Source organism: Perna viridis, chromosome 6, assembly GCF_037379345.1.
Source record: "Perna viridis isolate PV_CMFRI_1.1 ecotype Kerala chromosome 6, ASM3737934v1, whole genome shotgun sequence".
NCBI classification, from domain to species: domain Eukaryota; kingdom Metazoa; phylum Mollusca; class Bivalvia; order Mytilida; family Mytilidae; genus Perna; species Perna viridis.
This window is the reverse complement of record NC_142450.1, coordinates 14,194,909-14,217,467: the sequence shown is the minus strand read 5'-3', so window position 1 is coordinate 14,217,467 and position 22,559 is coordinate 14,194,909. Positions and strand designations below refer to the sequence as shown.

General features: G+C 31.1%; 1 long non-coding RNA gene across 1 annotated transcript; it reads right to left on the bottom strand.

The window, feature by feature from the left end:
- Window positions 1–19,280: 19,280 nt before the first annotated feature.
- On the bottom strand, window positions 19,281–20,860 carry LOC148613754 (uncharacterized). Its single transcript, XR_015923154.1, has 3 exons — window positions 20,708–20,860; window positions 19,954–20,100; window positions 19,281–19,425 (listed from the first exon to the last, which is right to left on the bottom strand). It is a non-coding gene; the product is annotated as an uncharacterized LOC148613754 (long non-coding RNA).
- Between the last annotated feature and the right edge of the window lie 1,699 nt (window positions 20,861–22,559).

Genomic DNA, 22,559 nt, shown 5'->3' with positions numbered 1-22,559 from the left:
TATTTGTTTTCTTAATTCTGTGAATGTAGTAGGTTTTTCGTGATTGCCCCCACCTGATAAATTCCAACATTTTAATACTTCTTTGTAAAAACCAGGAATATCTTTAAAATATCTATGTTTTATACTATTATCATTATTCGTCATAAAAATTAACCAATTTGTACCAATACCATTAAAATATTTATGAGGAATAACCTTCCAATTTACAATTTCTTCGATAGCTAATCTTTGCACCCACGCGGCTTTCAATGAACAAAAATAACACCTTATGTCTACCATTCGCAATCCCCCTACTTCATATCTACCAATAATTGTGTTTCGTTTTACTTTATCGGGTTTATTATCCCATATATATTTAAAACATCTACTTTCTATTTCTTTAATGTACACTTCTGGTACGATACAAGTGGACCCTATGTATGTAAAAATTGGTAAGACAAGTGTTTTTGTTATTAAATTTTTTCCTAAAATTGTTAGGTTTCTCTTTCCCCATGTATCCAAATGTCTATTCATCTTATTTATTCTATTTTCCCAATTTAATTTTTCACATTCTTCCCTACAATAGCCAAAATATACCCCCAGAGTTTTTATAGTCCAACTAATTCCTGCAACTTTATCTTTACAAGATTTTAACTTCCCTACCCATATTCCCTCCGTCTTGTTTCGATTTAATTTTAACCCCTGTATCTTGCTTTCCATGCGGAAAAGTATTGCTATGCTAATTTATATTCATTAAATCGTATTTCAAAAGCGAAAAGGTAAGGGATGTATAATGTCTTCATTCACTAGACTCGACGCTTATTGTTAAAATCCGCAAAACGATAAATGCAGCACTGATACTAAAGTACAATAAGAGCAAAGTGTAAAGGAACAGTCGTAAAATGCGTTAGACCAAGCATCGTAGTGTTAAATTGTTGTTTGTTGGTGTATGAAAGTAAGGTATGCTGTTCAATTTTTACGTTTTTTTTTTCTTTTATTTTGTTTGGGTTTGTTTGTTTGTTCTGTTGTTTTTGTTGAATATAGGACGTCACAACAGGAGGATGTCAGAAGGAAATCGTTTTGTTGAAAGACCCCCGAAGCACCCATTTTGTATGTTATATATAATATATATTGCCCATATATAATATTCGACAATAAATAGTCTATAGTTATAGTTAGCCTTAATGTATACCAAATTTGAGATGCAAAAATGGTCGTTCCCTCAGCGGGATTCGAACCCCTCCTCTACTCTGGCAACACCACCATATCTATTTTTTTCTAAAAAATTTGGAAATGTTGTCTCTAGTTTGAACTATAATTGCCTGAGCTTGCGAAGTTTTCATATCACAACATTATGCAAGAGACTGGCGGAACAACGTGGACTGTTTGTACTGTGCAATACTTCTTAGGTTTTCGAAGCAGGGTTATGTTGCTACAAGTTTGAAGTCATCACTACACACTTTTTATGGTTGTCATCATAAACTAATCGATTGTCACGGTGTATCAGTCTAAACCATGAGAACCAATTTGTTAAGCGTGTCATAGTTTTCTTTTCTCCTTTCGTTTACGCCGGATTTAACATTGCATGAACTCTGTTGGTGTTTCCTGAAAAAAAAAGAGAGAAACATCCGCATAGTTGCCCCCCAACTCATTGAATGATTGTCAAAAACCGGTTTTCATTTGTTGTATATTCCAATGGTCAAGATCAATTTTGGAGGGCACGTTCTTTCTGTGGTAAAGATCGACAGTTGTTAGTTTTCTCCTCAATGCCCATGGCAGAAGTTCGTAAAGCCGAAAATGTTGGCTCATATTCTTTATTTTTTAACGTTTTATTAATATTTTTTATGTAGTTCCTTTTAACATTTTATACGAGACTAGTGTTCACTTATTCATTAATCTCATTTACGTTTAATTGAGTCACTGTACAACATATATTATGTTTGTTTCCAGAAAAGCTGATGATGCGTACCCTACTAGTGCACCTGGTCCATGCTCCCAGTGTTTTTGTGTACTCCGAGTTGGTTGCTTCTTCACTTTTGTTGCCTTGTTATTTTGGTTACTTCACTTTCCCTGGTGTGTGTGGAATGTTTTGACTGTCAAGTCATTGTCCTTGGATTAAATTCTTCTGATTTCCGCTTGAATCTTTGTTCTCTCGATAATTCATTTATATTGCGAAGCAAAAGCTATTAAATTGTAATTAACTCGCTATAAAAAAAATGTTTTTAAAGCTTTATTGTCCATGGTGCAGTTTGTGAATATACTTTATGTAAGATGTATCTTGCTTCGAATGCAAAAAAGTATTGCTATGCTAATTTATATTCATTAAATCGTATTTCAAAAGCAAAAAGGTAACGAACGTATAATGTCTTTATTCACTAGACTCGAAGCTTATTGTTAAAATCCACAAAACTATAGATACAGCACTGGTACTAGAGTACAACAAGAGCAAAGTGTCAAGTAAAAATCGTAAAATTCGTTAGACCAAGCATCGTACTGTTAAATTGATGTTTTTTTGTGTATGAAGTAAGATATGCTGTTCAATATTTACGGATTTTTTCTTTTATTTTGTTTGGGTTTGTTTGTTTGTTTTGTTGTTGTTGTTGTTGTTTTTCTTTTGTTTTTATTAGAAATAATTACTTACATATATGTAAGTCAGTTTTGCCCTTGAAATATGATGTTTGTTTTGCGATATTTTTTTTCAGAAACAAAAATTTTTCCGCCTTGTTATATTCCGGATTTTGATCCGTTCGTTTGCCATCTGGGAAATGTATCAGACTTCACTTGTTTCTATTGTGTTACGTAGAACGTTTAGTAATTAACATTTTCTCGAATTGTTATTGTTTTCTATACCAACGTTACATGTTTAATCTAAATGTTGTCTGAGTGTAATTAGAATACACTGCTTACTAGATAGTAAAACATTTATAAAATTGAAACTACGATATACAAATTAAAGAAATTATAATATACATTAAAAATTTAGCAGTATAGGAAGCTGACTTTGTTCGGAAAATTCCTTGAAGTATATCCCTTTTCTTTGCAAAATTTTGGCACTTATTTTGCGCCAAAAACTAGTTGGTTTTCTTTTTCTTCCAGGGTGTCAGGTTTTAATTTTGAACAGTGATCATTTAGAGAGAAACCAGTTTTTGTTACTACCCTATCATGACGTTTAAATTATAAAGCACTTATTTAGTATCGTCTTAGTTAACTCACCTTTGTTTTTTACAAATGAATTCAATAGCAATATTTTAGGTTACTTTTTATGATCTTTACCAAGTTTATAAGTCCACATATAAGCATTATATACTGTCAATATATATTTTGGGCTTAATATATGTTAGAAAATATACAAACCATGCAAAAATTTACGAATATTTTTTTCATGTGTGTTTTAGATTATGACAATATGTGAAATACAAATCACAAAACCGACTAAAAATAAGGTACACATACTTCATTCTTGTTCATTGGTGAATCAATATGCGAAATAAAAGGAAAGTTTTTAAGGATAAATCTGCCAAATTTCAATAACATACATGACGGAGCATTTTTTCCTTGGATCGAAATTACCTCCCATCAAACATATCTTGCTATGCGACGCATGTGTTGTATTTTTCGCTAAAAGAGTATATTAACCATTTAGCTGTTTGAGAACAGTTAGAAATTGCACGTCTAGATTTATATCTAAAAGTACAGCAAAATAGTCATAAATTGATATTCACATTACCGATAAACAGTGCTCGTCGAGATATTCAACATGATATTTTCAGTACCAAAATCGAAAGTAACTATTCGAAATAAGTTTAAAGATCAACCAACTGTGTCCAAAGCTAGGAACATGAGGTGCAGTGTTCGTTGCTTGACATTTATTGGATGACCATGTCATTGGCAATCACACCACATCTCCTAAAACAGAAGTTCTAGTCTTGTTTTTAATTTGGTTCAAAACAAATTTAAACCATACCTTTTTTATTTGGCTTTGTTTTCATTCAGACAAATTTAAACCATACAACCTAAAGCTTGAATCTTTGTTCTCTCGATAATTCATTTTTATTGCGAAGCAAAAGCTATAAAATTGTAATTAACTCGCTGTAAAAAAATGTTTTTAAAGCTTTATTGTCCATGGTGCAGTTTGTGAATATACTTTATGTAAGCTGTATCTTGCTTTCAATGCAAAAAAAGTATTGCTATGCTATTTTATATTCATTAAATCGTATTTCAAAAGCGAAAAGGTAAGGAACGTATAATGTCTTTATTCACTAGACCCGACGCTTATTGTTAAAATCTATAGTTTTGTGGATTGGTACAGCACTGGTACTAGAGTACAACAAGAGCAAAGTGTCAAGTAAAAAATCGTAAAATGCGTTAGACCAAGCATCGTACTGTTAAATTGATGTTTTTTGGTGTATGAGGTAAGATTTGCTGTTCAATATTTACGGTTTTTTTTTTCGTTTATTTTGTTTGGGTTTGTGTGTTTGTTTTGTTGTTGTTGTTGTTTTTCTTTTGTTTTTATTTGAAATAATTACTTACATATGTGTAAGTCAGTTTTGCCCTTGAAATATGATGTTTGTTATGAGATTTTTTTTTTCAGAAACCAAAACAATGCAGATGTTCAAGTTGTTACAGATTATTGCTCTAGTTGTCATGGCGATTGTTGTCGGAAAAACGAATGGAGGACGTCACAACAGGAGAATGTCAGCAGGAAGTCGTTTTATGGAAAGGCCCCCGAATCGCCCATGTATGTTATATATAATATATATTGCCCACATATACTATTCGAAAATAAATAGTTTATAGTTATAGTTGACCTTAAAGTATACAAACAATAAAGTGAGTATATAATTAAGTTTTTATAACCATATTTTAATCTAACTTTATTATCAATTACATCAAACTCATGTTTCCCCCAAACACTTACAGTTGTTTGTTTTCTTTTTTTCAGACATTAAACCTTAAATAGTAATAATTTTGAGAGAAACCAGTATGTGTTAATATCCTACAATGACTTTTAAATTTTACAGCACTGATTTTGTATCCTTTTACAGTAATTAACTCGCCTTTGTTTTATGCAAATAAATTGAAAAGCATTTTTATTTCTTATGAATTTCACAACGGTAATGTGTCCATATATCAGCATTATGTACTGTCAATATATATTTTAGGTTAAATATATATACTAGTATATTACAAAATGTACAAACCATGCTAAAACGTACGTCATGAGTTTATATATGTTTCATAAAAAAAAACTGTGAATGCAAATCAAATATTGTGTCGGATAAACAATTTTTTAACAATAATCTTTTAAAACTATGAATTAAAAATGCACTGCTGGTTTGTTTGCGAAAAAATCAACCAGTTGTAAGGGTTTTAAAATGAAAACACAAAAACAAAAAAAGCATGAATATGTAAATAAAAGAGAACATAAACGGAAAAATTGAAGCTACAAATAAAAAAAAGTATTGTTAAAGGATATGTTTAAATAAAAAAAATCAGACCTAAGAATTAGAAGTTGTACGGGAGTTTCGAAGAGTAATCAGGGGAACCAAGATTCCAGCGGAAATCAAGAGAATGAAACCCAGGGATAAGAACTAGACATAGAAATTTGACATACACAACACGGAACACAATGTATCCAAAACAATACATAAAAAGCAACAAACAAAAGTAAATAAAAGTTTAACAATGGAAGAGTGCGTCGCTCTTCTTAAAAGTACCATTATGTGCGGCAACAATTTCTATATATATCCCCTAACAAAGATCTGTTAGTCGAAAATTAGGGACCATATCATGTTATGTTAATTTATTTGTACATTGAACTGTCAATTGTGTTATTTGTCTTTAAGATTGTTCAACCTATCGGTACCGTGTTTAACCTTTGATTTATAATAAATACTGTGAAAGTATTATTGTTCGTGCGGTACCAGTTTTTGTAGTTTTCGTGGTATTTTAAACTAAATTTGGTTCCCAACAAACAGGAAACTTCCAATTTGTTTGTATGATAGAATTGTCAAATCCAAGAATTCAGGTATCAATAAACTTAAATTGGTACCTACGCATAAAAGTACTTTTTCAGCAGCATTTTTTGTGTAATGTGAAATAAATTTCATTAGTTTGCCTGGCTTTAAGTTTATGTATTTAATCAAGTTAAAATGAATTTTTATTGCAATTCAAAAGACATCCATTTTTAATGTTTTCCCTATTCAGCCATTTTTAACATTTCCTATTGTTCTTGTTTGTGTGGTTTCTCGATACTTTACTTGTTTCCGTGCATATCGTTTACATAATTGAAACCACTTCATGATTTGTTTAACCGCTATAAATCAGTACTTTTCATTATCACTTTTTGCCCAACCGCACAATGAATGCGGAAAGAATTCACTAATCGCCATAGCAACATTATTTCGGTTAAGATCTGTCCGCCCTATTTTATTCCGGACAATTAAATTCTAAATAATTATTTTGATCCGTTTCTTTGTCATCCGGGAAATGTATCAGACTTCACTTGTTACAAGAACGTTTAATAATTAACATTTTCTCAAGTTGTTATTGTTTTTTTACACAAACGTTAAATATTGTGTTGGTTTTAAATATTGTGTGAGTGTAATTAGAAATATATTGCTCACTAGATAGTAAAACATTTACAAAATTGAAACTATGAAACAGAAATTAAAGAAATGATAATATACATTAGCAAGTTTGCAGTATCGGAAGCTGACTTTTTTTTCGGAAAATTCTTTGACGTTTAACCCTTTTCTTTGCAATATTTGGGCACTCATTTTGCGTTCTAATAAAACCGTTTCTCTGATCTCATCTGTCTATCCAAACCCCGGGGTGCGTCGTCAATAATTTGTTTGAGTCTATTAGAAAGAATATTTAACAGGGATATCATATCCAATAACATCTAAGAGGATCTAAGATTGTGCTAAGATCAAAATGGCCGTTTAAGTCTTAAAACTCAGTACAAGTGTCTCATCTTAAGTCTTTAGCCCTTTATGGCGGGCATTCATGGTATTTCAGCTCTTCAATTGTGAGGTAATAGATAGGGAATATCTCAAAATATCCATAGAAACAAGATGGCGGATAATCAATACGTTCAGTGAAAACTTCTCGTAGGAAAAATAAGTTTGAATTTTTTTTCGATCTCGGAGGTAAGAACGGGAAATAATTGTATGAGAATAATAGTACAGAACGAATTAAATAAAATGGCATTGTTTAAAGGAACTTGTGAGTGATTTAAAAAATAATTTAAAAAAACTGCAAACAGGCTGAGGTGAATTCAGATTTCATGATAAAAAATTCAATATTTTAACTTTGGATATTAACTTTTGTCTCGTTTATTCGTTCATACGTCCCTGAATTTGATAGTTTACCAGTTTGATAACATTATGGCTGCACGGTTCAATCTCACATGTTAAGGATATCATGCATGCATTAAGGATCAAGACAAAGGGTTCAAAATGTACACGAAATCACGGATATAAAATAAAACAAATCAAGTAATTAAGACGTAAACCCTCCAATTTCTAATATCATAACAAATCGCTACCAGGTAATTTGGAAATGATTTTGGTGTTTACTGCCGCGTTTTTATTCGTTCATTCGTGTATAAAGATGACTTTCATTTTCGTTTGTTTTGTTTTATTTTGTTGTGCATTGTTTTGTTTTTGTTTTTGTTCTGTTCTGTTTTGTTTTTGTTTTATTTTTGTTTTGTTTTGTTTTGTTTTGTTTTGTTTTGTTTGTTTTGTTTGTTTTGTTTGTTTTTTATTTTTTTTGTATATTGATTTGTTCTGAAGGCTTTCGTATTTTTTATTTATTATGCAGGCAGCAATTGATTAAACACAAAGTTTTCATATCAAACGCAATGGCAGAGTTTGGCATAAGTAAGCGGATTTTTGTACCGTCATTTTTCAATAAGGCTTCTAGACCAGGGTCATGTTGCTACAAGATTGAGGTCATCACTACAGAATTGTTATGATTGTCATCAATAACTCGTCGATCATTACGGTGTATTCATCTGTATCATGAAAACCGATTTGTGTACCGTGTAAAAGTTTACTTTCTCCTTTCGTCTACCCCAAATTTAATATTTTATGATCAACTCAGCTTATAATTCTGGAAAAAGCAAACTACACTTATCATACCAAAGCAACTTGGTCCATGATTTGATTTGGTTCATCATTTACTTTTGCTTTTATTTTAATTTAGCTTATTCTGTGTTTTTGTTGTGTATTTGTAGGTTTTCCCAGTCGATTCATTGTCCATTCTGTTATTTTCCTTAGAATCCTTGTTCCCTTGATTATTCTTTAATGTATAGCAAAGGTTATTAAGATGTGATAGATTTGTTTTGAGGTTATATTACCCTCGGAGCAGTTTGATAATATCTTCCATATTAACTGTACTTTGCTTTAATTGCACAAAATTTATTACTATACAATCAATCAATTAGTCATTTTTCAAAAGCACAAATGTGAATTGATATATCATGTCGTTTTTCCAAAAATTAGAAGCTTGTTGCTAAAAGCGCAGAAACGATAAATACACCACTGACCAAAAATAGCAATATGTTAAGGAAGTTTCTTTAAATTGTGTTAGACCAAATAATGAAATGATTTGTCGGTTGATGTCTGTTGGTGTTTGAAAGTTAGAGTCGGGGTTCAAATTGAACGGATCAAACAAGTATACATACAATAAACATGATAAACTGAGCGTATATTTCATTTTTTTTATATTTTTGTCGAACTACCAGAAAAGATGAAAACTTCATAACAGTAGCTTTTTTCGGTGATAAATTATATTTTAATCCTAACTTTATTATCAATTACATTATTTTTCCCATACACGACTACAGTATTTTGTTTCCCATATAGATACTTCGTGATACTTTTAATTGTTCTGAAGATGTTTGTTCATGCTATTAGTTTTTAACCTTTTTGGATAGAAAACCATGACCTTAGGAAGATTTAACTCGTGTCTTATTTGTACGTTTTTAAGTTACCCGATTATGATATTTTTACCCGCCTGTGGTCTTATGTTTGAATAGTCTCACTATGGTCAGGTGAAGGATATCACGAACATTCATTTTGAATAGTGGCAAAGGTTCCAGAATGTTCACGTCATCAAAGTTATATAACAGAAAGCTTAAAGTAATTTATCCAATATCTTTCCAGCTTCTAATCAGAGACAATTTGAAAGCAGGTGATATTGAAATATAATTTTTGTTTCTGCCGCGTTTAATTAATTATTTTATTAAAATGTGTATTATATTTTTTGGGTTTGTTTTGCAATAGTTCTGCTCACATTTGTTTTATTATTATTAATTGTGTTTTGTCTTTTCTTTATTTTATATTTTTAGGGGGCGTGTGTGTTTTTTTTTTTTTTATTTTCTTTCCTAGTATTTTAGTCATACACGTACCATGTATTTAAATCACGACGTTTGGTCATGCTATTTCCAGACATAGAAATCAATAAAATATAAAATAAAATAAAGCACTCCAGAAGTCCTTTGGCAAGTTCTAAAAGTTTTCCGATAGGCTTCCTGACATTATCCTACAGCCAATTTACAACTTTTTGCAACTCACTAAACTTCATATGGAAAAATTGTTAAAAACACTTACTACTGAAACAACATTAACATCTAATATTTCATTTTAATTTTTTAGATATAAAAAAATGGAAATTTTCAAGATAGTAAGAATCCTTTTTCTTGTCGTCACGGCATTTATTGTTGGACGGACAAATGGAGAACGTATTGACATGAGGATTTCAGAGGGAAATCATTTTGTGCAGGGACGTTTACCTCGTCATAAATAAAAAAATAATCTAATTTTAAATAAGCAAACATCAAATTGAACAGACTAATATATTGTTAATTCTAACCCAAACGCCGGAAAAAAGACCAATTCATCATTTTTGTGGCTTGGTTTGTAGATGAATGTTTTTTTATTGTTTATTCATGTTTGGTTTTGTTTGTTTTGCTTTGGTTTGTTTGTCTTTCTGTTTGTTTTTGTGTTTGTTTGTTTGTTTGTTTTTATTTGTATTTTTTTTTTATTTAAATTAATCAGCCTTTGATATGATACATTTTTTTTTCGTAAAACAAATTTCATGATCGGCTTCCAGTAACATTTGTTTTCTATTTATATGCTTCATGTTTCCATAATGTGTTCAATATGTGTTTCCTTATTGATATTTTCCGTCAATACTTAAACTTTGACCATAGATACACACATCATATTTACCCATTAGTGCATGCATTGTGATGTACACAACTGTTAATTGCATTTGTTCTTTTTCTTCAGAATTTCGACTTTGAAAATGGATCCAGTGTATTTTTAAAAACCCTACCACGACTCCTGATATAACAACACTTAATAAATATCGTCTCTGTAATCGTACCGTTAGTCTTATACTTAAAAATCAATAGTAGTTTTTTGTTATAAATTATTTCACTTTTTTTTATCCTAAATAAGTTTATGAGTCAACATTATGTACGGACAAAAGAGTCGTAAGGTGAAAACATCCAAACATGCAAACAATGTACGTCTATATTTAGGTTACATATCCTTGAATTAGGAATTAGGAAAAAAAAACAGCCAATGTAAATCAATTTTTTTGTCGGATAGGATTGACGAACGGTAAAAGAAATGTATGATATTGTGAACGAATAATCAAGGAAATCAAAATATGAAATCCAGAGATAAAGACCGGACGGGGGAAACTGACACATACAACAAAAAAAAAAACATAAAATAACCAAATTAATACGTACAAAGCAACAAAACTAAATGAGAAACTCGGACTCCAGTAAAAACATAGACCTGTTGCACTGATATTGTAAGCGACCTCTGCTTTTCTAGGAACATCTGCCGTGTTCTGCCGAAGTCAAGTCCGGGGTACATGAAAAGGAAAAGGAAAACTATGACATGTTGGACAAATCGGTTTTCATGGTTTAGATGGACACACCTTAACGATTCACATATTCATAATTACGACCACATAACATCTGTATTGACGACCTCAATCTTATAGCAAAATAACCCTCTTCCAGAAGCCTTGTTGTAAGAAGTCTAGCGTGATACAAAAAGTCGGCGTAGGTACTGCAAACTCTGGCATAATGTATGTGATATGAAAACTCCATACGTGAAGATCATCGTGCAGTTAATGAATGAGATTAGGGTGTTCACGGTGGACACTCAAAGTGCATTGAATATTAGTTTTGAAAATTTTATACTCAATATAATTCAAATCGAAAATGTAAATAATGGAGAGTTCATAAACAAAAGCAAAGGGTATTGAGTATTGAGAATTGAGTATTTTAATATGGACAATATGGTATGGGGAATGGTTGCAGTTCTGTGGAGAAAATTGAAAAAAATTATCCATTAAAGAACCATTTTTATCTTAAGTGAACATTGTACTGTACGTCATCACTTTGTAAAATGTTTCGATACTTCGGTGAAAGATAAAACAAACATGTAATATGTTACGGAAGAATATAGGTAAGGATCACAAAAGTTAATAATTCAATACGTTCTGGGCAGTAGTCTATGATGGTTAGATATGCTTACTTTACATATAAGACACTGGAAAATTCGAGCCATTGCATCTCTGTTTTCGCAAGTGAGACCCGTCGTACACAGGTAAGATCTTACCCTGTTAATTTCTGAAAAAAATTATACTTTTTGAATATTTTTGTTTTGAAAAGATTGCTAATCCCAGACGAAACGATTTACAAGCATTTACAAAAATAACGTGTAAAACGAACAAAAAGTACGTTGGTATGAAATTTAGACTTAGTCTTAGATGTTACAAAAAGGTTTTCATCGTAGGAATATTATGATTTTTGATGATTGTCAAAGAAAACTGTAGTGAAATAAAGTTTTTCCCCTCATTTCACATAATTTTCACATTTTGTGTCCCCTTTAATGTGTTTATGGATCGCAATCAGTTAGGCTGCCAACGTCCAACAGGACCAAAACGTGTACGTTATTTATAGGTAACCATTGACCCTGCCCTGTTTATGAAAAACGGAAAGGACAAGTTTAAGTACATCAACCAAACTTTTTTTTTACTTCGGACGCCCTGGCCATAGACATTTCATAATTACTTGGGAGATTTTGAAATAAATATTAATTTAGGTGGCAGTATAGCTCAACGTGTTCGAAATTATAATATTTACGTTAAACAAAAAAATATATGACCAGTCTAAAAAATACAGTATCGTGCTATCACATTTTTTTCCCTTTCTTTCTTGGTATGAAATATTATGCCTAATGCCATAATATAAAATATCTATATTACATTAATTTCATACTTAGCCATTAATACTGTAATTAACATAAGCATAGCATATTATATCCGAAACAATTGATTAAAAAAAGTAAAAGACGATAGGCTAAGGTCAGCACATACATCGTGCGTAAGGTAGAATAAAATAAACACAAATTGTCTCAGTTAACATTGCATGTAATTGCGTGGAAAAAACAGCGAATCGTGTCCTGATTTTCGTTTGGTGGTAGGGACGGGCTGGAAATACAAATTACTTCAACAGGTAAATTATAAAAAAAAGAAAATTTTAGCTCTATATTCTCCATTTATAACGGAGATAAAATATACAGCTAACTTGCCCTTCTTACTACGAACAATGAGCCAATTAGTATTACATATGACTTTAACATCATTTTCTGAATTATATATACCCTTCCGAATATACTATTTACGTATTAGTCACGACCAACAATCCCTACTTTATTGTTTATCGACATTTACGCATAAACACTATAGCTCCGGAACGGACCCCGCACGACACCCTATATATGTACAATGTATGAGCAGTACTATGAATGGCCAAAATATTCTGACGGAAGTGGCGAAATGCCATTGTATGTAGATGTCAGTTAAAATAATTACAATTTTTGAGAGAAATGAAATGATTCTTTAATTTTGATAATCATTTTTTTTTTCAAAAGCCAAACTTTGTTCCCAGTTGTATTCCAATGGTTTTGGACACACCTTATATCAATTGAAACAAATCAACATTATTGGTCAATAGAAATAAAATAATGTTTCCTTTAACTGGTTGAAGAGATGGAGAAAAATTGCAATTGTCAAATTATGTGTCTATCACAATGCCATAACATACCATGGTGGTTATTCTACTGGTGGTGCTCGCTGTCGGACAAACGATTGGTTACCAAAATCATATCAAAGGAGCAAAGGGCAATAAACTAAAACGAACAAAAACCACATGGTAAAGGAATATATATATTATAAAGTCAAATGTGATGTGGGAAGTCTGCCATCGTACTGCCAGAACATTAGTTTAAAGACATAAATATAATTAATTATATGTATGTGTGTTTCCATATATGTATGAATAAATGTATGTATGTATTTAATTGAATGCTTGAATCGGATTTTTTATTTGTAAACTAACATTTCTTTTCAATTCTAATAACATCTGAAATATCATCATAGAAAATAAACAGCAAATGACCAGTTATATTTGCAGATCATCCAATTGTGGTTCGACAAAGCATTGTTTTCTTTTTGTTATCATTGGCGTTTTGCAATTTTCAATCGTCGGAGAAAATCGTACCTCCGATAAATTTTGCACATTCGTGTTAATTTTGCATATTGTTATATCCATGTAAGGACATTTAGAACAGTTGTTTGATTCCTGAAAATGTTATCTATTCAATTAGCAGAATGACCAAATAATGAAACTATTTTATCACAATAACAGAAAATGCATTTTTACAAACTGCTTCTTATATCATATTATATCATCTTATGCTAATTATTATTATTATTATTATTATTATTGATATTATTATCATTAATATATATTAATATTACCACGTTTGTTATCATTACTTACATCTGAAGTATACTTATGTTTTTTTCTTGTCGGCAACGCAGTTCCTACTTCAATATGTTTGATGCTTAAATCAAGCCGACGTTAACCTTCAACAAATCATGGCTGACATTTATATTGACTTCATTGATTTGGAACCAATTTCAAGGGAAGCAGAATAAGCACTAAAATTGTTACAACTGTTTGTTTTTTTTTTGTTTTTGTTTTTGTTTTTTTTTTATATTTGGTTTTTCTTTTTGTGTATTATTATTTGATTTTATTGTTTGCTTGTCATTTCTACCTTTATTTGTTTTACAATCAAATGAATTCTAATAACTCATTGATTATTACAAACACTTACATTCCCCTTTTGTTTACCCCGTAATTGATTTTTATCTTGAACATTTTCGGTTGTTTCTTAAAAAGCTGTGAACGCTTACCTTACAGGTCCACCTGGCTAATGCTCAAAGGTTTTAGTGGAGTCCAAAATGCTTTGTACGTCATATGTTGGTAAGATTATGTTCTTTGTTGTATGAGTCTTTCTTCCCTGGATGACTTGTTTTATTTCCGCTATAATCTTGGTTCTCATGATTACTCATTTAAATTAATTTCTTAATGATAATGTTCCTTTTTTATTATTCTCAAAAAATAAACAAAGCACGACCTTCGATTTTTATTAATTACATTGATTAATTTGAATAATTTGAAATTGTACTAAAATTCCGATTCTTATTAATTACGTTGATTAATTTGAATAATTTGAGATTGTATTAAAATTCTATGTTAAGATATGGTAAGATCGCGTCTAGACTTATAAAATCTAGAAAATTTTAATTTGAATAATCCCCTTAGACAGAGCACGTTCATAATAAGCTGTTACAATTCTTTATAAATATAATTAATGTTTCATTTTGATTATAAATATCATTTACATGTATATGAATAACATTAATTAAAATAATTTTATCATTTTAATTTTTTTATTCATTATTAGTTTATTCAATATCCCCCTGTTTGATGTTAAAGAGTAATCAAGGGAACCAATGTTATAGCGGTAATCAAAAGAATGTAACCCAGGGACAAAGACTAGACATGGAAAACAGACATACACAAAAAGGAACATAAAGTAATAAAATCATACATACAAAGTAACAAAAGTAAACTAATAAACACAACTAAGAACATAATATAACCGACATGATACATACAGCATGTACAGAGTAACAAAAGTAAATAAGCAACTCGGACTCCACTAAAAACTGGGAGCATGGACCAGGTGCACCGGTAGGGTAAACGTCCTCTGCTTTTCTAGAAACACCCACCGAGTTGCTCATAAAAAGTCAAGTCCGGGGTAGACAAACCGTAAGGGAAGGAAAACTATGACCGTTGAATAAATCAATTTTCATGGTGCCGATGGATACACCATAAAGATCCACGATAACGACCATAAAACTTCTGTAGTGATGACTTCAATCTTGTTCCAGAAGCCTATGTGTTAGAGTTCTAGCGCGATACAAAAAGTCTGCAAAGTTTCGGCAAGCTCTGACATAACGTATGAGTTGTGTTATTTAAATAAAGAATTAATGTCGTATGCAGATGATTTTGAATACATGTGGTCAATTTATCGGGTAATTGTAATAAAACGTCAACGTTACCATATTTGCTAAATTACCTCCGTCTTACGTTTATATTTGAAAGGTTATATTTCACCTAATTTCAAGAAATTTGCCGTAAAATTAAAAGCTCCCGTAAACACTCATTAACCATGTCCATATTCTATGATGTTGTGTACTTGTTGTTGGAGTATTTTATAAAAGAAATCATCATATAAAAGATTGCAAACTGCAAAACGCGTTTGCAGATTATGAAAGTCGCTACCCGGCACCGTAAAAAAAATAAAAGAAGCCGCAGGTGCTACCACACCAAGACGTTGATTAAACTATTAATTTCAAATTAATTTATCAATAGTGTATTTACACATCGGCTTTGCTTATTCTTTGCACGCACATGTTTCACGTACTATAAAACACATTTAAAGTTGTAAGAAGAGTGTTCCCTTGGCGAGCATGCAGAACCAAAGTAGATGGTTTATAATTAGCTAATTAGCCATCATGTAAATTCTTTACATTTTAAAAAAAAAGCCTGAAATGAATAACAATTTCACAAAATTATTAGAAAGAATTTTTGGCGTCATATATTGATCGACCTTCCTTTAGGTGTTATAAATGTCTACATAATAAATTGGACATATTTGTGAATTATATTATTTAAAGCAATACAAAATCTGGTGATGGCCATATGAAATTAAAAAGGAGCCCAATAATTATTTATTTCACTCTTCGGTTGACTTACATCAAAACAGCGTGTGTAAATGCTCTCAGACCGAATTGGGGTATGGGAGTGGGCAAGGGCGTCAACGCAGCAGCTTAGTCACAACAATTACTGAGTTGAACTCACTTATTGGTAATGCAATTTGAACCCTACAGACAATTTTAAGTTTACATATACTGCATGTATACAGAACGAACCTGTTTTGTGCTTTCCTTATCTTCAGTTTTTGTATCCCACCACACGTAGTGACGAGGTATGTATTATGTGATACCCTCAGAAATATTTTGCGGACAATTGCGTGTCCATCCGTACATTTCGAGAAATGCATGTTTTGTTCGACTTTTAACCATTTTACGTTCTTTGCTGTGTGTGTATGTTTCCAATGTCTGGTCCATTTCTCTGGATTACATTTTGTTGAAAATAATTTAGATCATTCTGCATAAAACTGATGTGAAGATTTTTGATCTATTGAAAAATATGACCGCTGTTACTAAGAATATATCAAAGGGGTCAGTGTTTTCGTAAATCTCCAAAACCGTTAGGTTTTTGGCATATTTTTGTTCAGTTATAATCGATGTAATCCTTATTATAAGACTTATAACCAAGCTATCAGACGACTCCATGTTAGAGTCATTGCCCTAGAAAAACGAAAGATGCAGTGTAAGGAGTTTTTTGTACATATGGTTGGCGTTTGATCACGCACACAATAAATGACGTTTTAATTTGGGAGATTTTTTTCCGGAAGTAACTAAAATATTTGTAAATAACACATAAGATTATTGTAGTGTTAAATGAAGTCCTAGGTTCTTTTAAACTGTGATTGAATAAACCCTCATCTTAATAAAGAAACACAACAAAAGAAAACTGGCAGCATATTCTTTCATTGATTTTGACGTTACAGAGAAGCTTGAAACGTCAGAGCACCTGTGATAACAAATAAGACGTCATGTTTGCATTTACTGAGACCTTACACTTCAATCATCGAGGAATTCTGAAGTCATACATATTACCAGTAAAACAATTCTCCAGGTTTGGGTAAGTTGTACCTTAAGTTCGCTTTGTTTTGGTAAAAGACGGTTGTAACTATATGCGGGACCGACTGGGCCGGGGTTCATTCATCACTGACCTACTAACATACATCGACCAACTCTCACGATCAGAGTTTCAAAAATCTTCATCTGGCAAAATGTGTATGAAATGATAAATATATCACAACCCGATAGCAAATTTGTAAAATTGATGCTAGCAAATGTCTGTTTACATGATATTCTTTTAATAGATTTAATTAACTTGTAAATACTTCTTTTAAACAGACTATCTAACCAGGAATGCAAATATTGTTTTCCTTTCAATAATATTGAAGGACATGTGAAATTGATTATTTAATTCATTTGAACCCGTGTTGCTTTTCAAATGACTGACCAGTAATTCAATTGCACGATAAATATGCTAATTTGAATTTTACACAAAATAAGAAAAAAAAATACACGATTGAAAAAAATTAATGCAGGCGTTGTCCTAGACCAAAATCAAAATAGGGTAAACTGTGGTTTTTAAAACAGATAACATATACTACTATTCAATTATTGAACTGTAACGTGTTGTTTGATATTTCCATCTGAACTCAATCATAACGGTTGCAATGGTATAAATATACATATAACCAAATGTATATGTTTATTCAGCTTTGTTTGAGCTTTGTAATACTTCACAAACCTGAACGCTTTCCAGCCAATTTGGAAAGTGCAACACCTTTGCATCGGAATAAACTTCAAATTTAAAACTTAATCACTGAAAGCAGATACAATTGTACTGATATTACCCTTTGCGTATTGGCCCGAATATTGATTTATTGAAATATGTGTTTTATAACAGATAGTTCATGTATTAAAGGTGAAGGAATAGTATCCATTGATCAAACCATGTTGTGAACAAGTCTGAAATATTAACCGTGCTTTACAATTTCGTAGATCAATTGCAGATTCATCAGCACTCAAATACTCCACCCAAAGACATTCTTACTCCGCGCCAATTTGTAGTAAATTATATCCGTTATACAAAAAAAATGCAATGACTTCCAAGTTTACAGAATCTATGGTTAACAAGTCCGGGGTTGACCCAACGACCTTTAATTCATGAGACAAGCATGCTAACGCAAACCAACTGATTTGGCCAACCAAAAGCAAACGCGGTGAAAGCATAAGAATTCCGTGAGAAAATCTCTGACACAGAAAAGAGTCAGATTAAACATGCAGAGAACAGAATGGAACAGAATAGCATATTGTGAATGTACATGATAATATAACTATCTTTAAATTCTTTGGGTGATTCTAGAACGAATGTTCTTAGTATCTTGCCAGATTAAGAATATTGTAAGAATAAACCGATCCATATTCCTATCCGAGAAAAACTAAACACCAATGCCTTTCGAACTGAGTTGTATTTGATTGATTAGAAAAGTGTCTGTCATACTTCCCTCATTGATGCAGTAATAGTATCGAATTTTCGATAGACAACTATCTCAAAAGTCCCTCTCGTTAACTCAGGATTGTGTGGCTTGAAGCTTTTCTATACGGCATGGAATTAATTTAAACAGGCTAAATTCTATAAATCTTGTACATGGTTTACATAAGGTATAGTATTGATAATCGATCCAAATGTCTGCGTCAAACGATATTGGTATACCACAGAAAAGTTCGCAATATTTTGCAATATGAGGCAAGATGGTTGAAAACAAATAATTCACAAAAATAACGAGTGACTATCTATACACATTGAATGTAGGTAGGGTTGGTAACCAAATTTTAATATTAAAAGTGTTGAAATTCTTCAAAAAGTCATTTTACATAATGTTTACATGGATAAGGGATTTTTTTTTATGTGTGCATGAGATTGTTTGGGTATTTTTGTGCGTTTTTGTTTGTATTTTTGAATGTTTGTATATATGTTATTAACATCGAACTCTAACTTGATTTCTATGTTCGTAAGTTTAGCAGATTTTATGAACATGTCCACTTGAAATATACCACATGACATCCCCCTACCCCCATTTGTCTTAAATATGAAAGTAGTATCAAATTATATGGTATCAAACAACCAAAAACAGGTATTTTAGCTTTATCAGATTTATTTAGATAAAAATTAAATATTCATAATTTTAGCCATATTGTATACCGAACAGTCCTGTTTTAATCTTTAGAAATCATTGTTATTTTTTAAGCTGAAGGTTTTCAGTCAAATCTCTTTTTACAATTTTATATCTGAAATTAGAATAGTGAACAATTATTACTTGAATTTCTTTAGATAAATAGGTGATATGTGCACACAAAATATAATAAAAATAAAATATCAAAAATCGGTACATCAACGTACCTTATTATGTTTATTAACAATGTGAATGTGTGTGTCACGATAATGATGATATGATGCATTTTTGATCATTTTACCGTTAATAACATTGACACGTCTTTAGCAGCTGACTTCAAAACTAGTAATACACAGAAAGTTCCCCTGAACTCGGTCATAACGGTAGAAATAAAAAAAAATATTGTTTTTTTTTTTTTTTCCTAATAAAAGAAAAAAAAAGAAATAGAGTGTATAGAAATATTTTACAAACATTATGTAAGTGTCGTTGAATGAGCGACCGTATAATACTCGACTAAAATAATATAGAGAATACTTTTAACTTCCGAAATTGGCGTGGGTGGTTAAAATGTTAAGGTTAACATGTGTTCACCGAAACACGCATTTTTACAATTACTATTAATGTATTTATCATTAAGACATACACAATGGGCGGCGAGGCTTTTCCACAAAGCGAATTCTTTCTGACATTCTTCTATTAAACCGTCCTGCACTAGTTTGTCCTACAGCAAGTGCCATGACAAGAAGTAACATAATCCTTACCATCTTGAACATCTCCATCGTTTCAATCCCTACAAGATTGATTAATACCTAGCTAAATGTAAACGTTTACCTAACTTTGATATGCTTATTTGATAGGATTAAGACCGCTTCTATTTATGACCTCTATGTTATATACAAAAAAACAGAAAAAAAACATTGTATATATTAGCCATTACAAATAGAAATCATAGATATTTGTGAGCTTTTTGCAATCCATATTAAATTTTGTGCTGAAGTATTGCAATGCAAAACAAAAGCAAATTAAGACAAATAAGCGAAAACAGATATAAAAAACAAACATATATGCTATCGGTATATGTTTTTGATTGTAAGACATAACTGATTTCTGTAAAGAAAAAGTTACAACTTCTTAACACCAAAAACATGAAAAATTATATTCTCAATTACAAACTCATTGAATTTGAAGCAATAAATAGGAAAACAAATTGTGTAATAATGAATTTGGTGTCTAATATTTGCAAATATATACGTGTTGAAGGCAGTCCACACAATTCTTGTGGCAGAGATTAATTAAACTTGTGGGGAAAATTTTACTTTTTATAATTAGATGAAAAGCTTAATACGATAAAGAAAAAAAATCTATATAAAAGTACTATAAGTATTTGAATATCTTACCTCTCAAATTCCTCGTTCAATTACGGAAACAATCTGAAATTGATTGTTCTCTGAATGTTTCTCATCCTTTATATTTAAAAATATCCGTGCCGCAATCTCTTTAAGTATTTAGTTTACAGCGTTAGTTATTTGAGGATTAATTCCTTAATACTGTCCTTGAATACTTTTACATATAAGGGTCACATTAACTTTGACGCTTTCGTGCAATCAAACGTCCTCCGTGATATCTGCAATGTATCACCTTGACATTTTCGTGCAATCAAACGTGCTCCATGATATCTACAATGTATCACCTTGACACTTTCGTGCAACCAAACGTGTTCCGTGATATCTACAATGTATCACCTTGACACTTTCGTGCAATCAAACGTCCTCCGTCATATCTACAATGTATCACCTACGTATGTTGTAAGAAATCAAAACAACATGAGATGGAACAGGAAATGATATGTGTGACCTGAGACAAGGTTTCATTATCGTATTAATTTTCCCATAGACTTCTATAGTGAAGTGCATATTTTTAGGATTTTTTAAAAAAATATGTAAATTGATTCAATAAAACTTTCACTTATGTAGCGTTTCTAAGGACATGTGAAAAAATAATTTCCCGCAAAGAAAATAGGGTGAGTCCACGAAGATCGGACAGAAAAGTAGTCTCGAACTATAAATAGCCATTTTCCCTACTTTCACTTTCGTTTTGCACTCACCAAACCAACCTTTTCAGTGGAACATTTTTATGATATTATGTTAGATTTTCTTTTAAAAAAGTTCTTCATCTTACAGTGTGATGTTTGCTCTATTTTATAAGTCATTGTTCATATCTTTTGACAAAATGTTAGTTTGTAGAGAGGCAAAAATAAAATGCACTATATTTTTATAGCATCCATGTTTTGACGTACACCTGCTCAGGGATATGCAATACGATACTGGTACCACAACACGAAAAAATTCATGTAGCAAAGGAAGCCATGAAAATGTCAAATATATCATATCATTATATTATCTGGTTAAAATGCACTGCCATACAGAATGTTGTGTAAAAAGGAAAAAAAATATGAATGATTTAAAGTATCAGTCTTTATAAATGTCAGACAAGAAGTGAGTCGTCCATTTTTAAAACACACCGAACTCCTCTTATTTCCTGGTCAGAAAGACTTACTGGACACATTACTAGGTAGAGTTTTCAATTGGCTGTTGCACTTAAAAATAAAATTCATATATTCATATAGAGTGTCGACATATTAATCCATTTTTTATTTTATTTTTGCATCCTACATGTTTTAATGTTATGATTTGTCGAGGATGATGATTGGAGTTTAAAAAATAGGAAAAATATAATCTTTCAAACAAAAGTATGTGTTAACAAAAATGAAATTTATTTTAACATTTTGAAAATGAACACAATACCTGACGTTTTATGGTGAATAAATGAAGGGCTTTAAATTAATGTGACAACGATAAAGAAAAAATCATGTAGTGTATGTCTTTTTTTATCATTATCTATTTAAACTTTTCTTCTATTATTTTCTTATATATGAAAATCAATACTAATATAATGTTGATATTGCTCAAAAAGGGCAAGGTTTTTTGTTTTCTTTGAGTGTGTGTGTGTTAAGAAGTTGTGTTCACATCCTATTCATATTGTTTTTACGTCTACTGAATAAGGTATATAAATAAATGTGGCGACATTTCGGCAGTTGTTTTTAAGTTTTAATGATTAAGCATCATTGCTGCGTGTTAAGTCTGTATGACTATATTCCAAATCACTGTTACAAAAATAAAGATTTGTTAATTCCATATATTTTGTATAACAAGAAAAACAAAAAAATAAAACATGCTTGAAAACATAAGT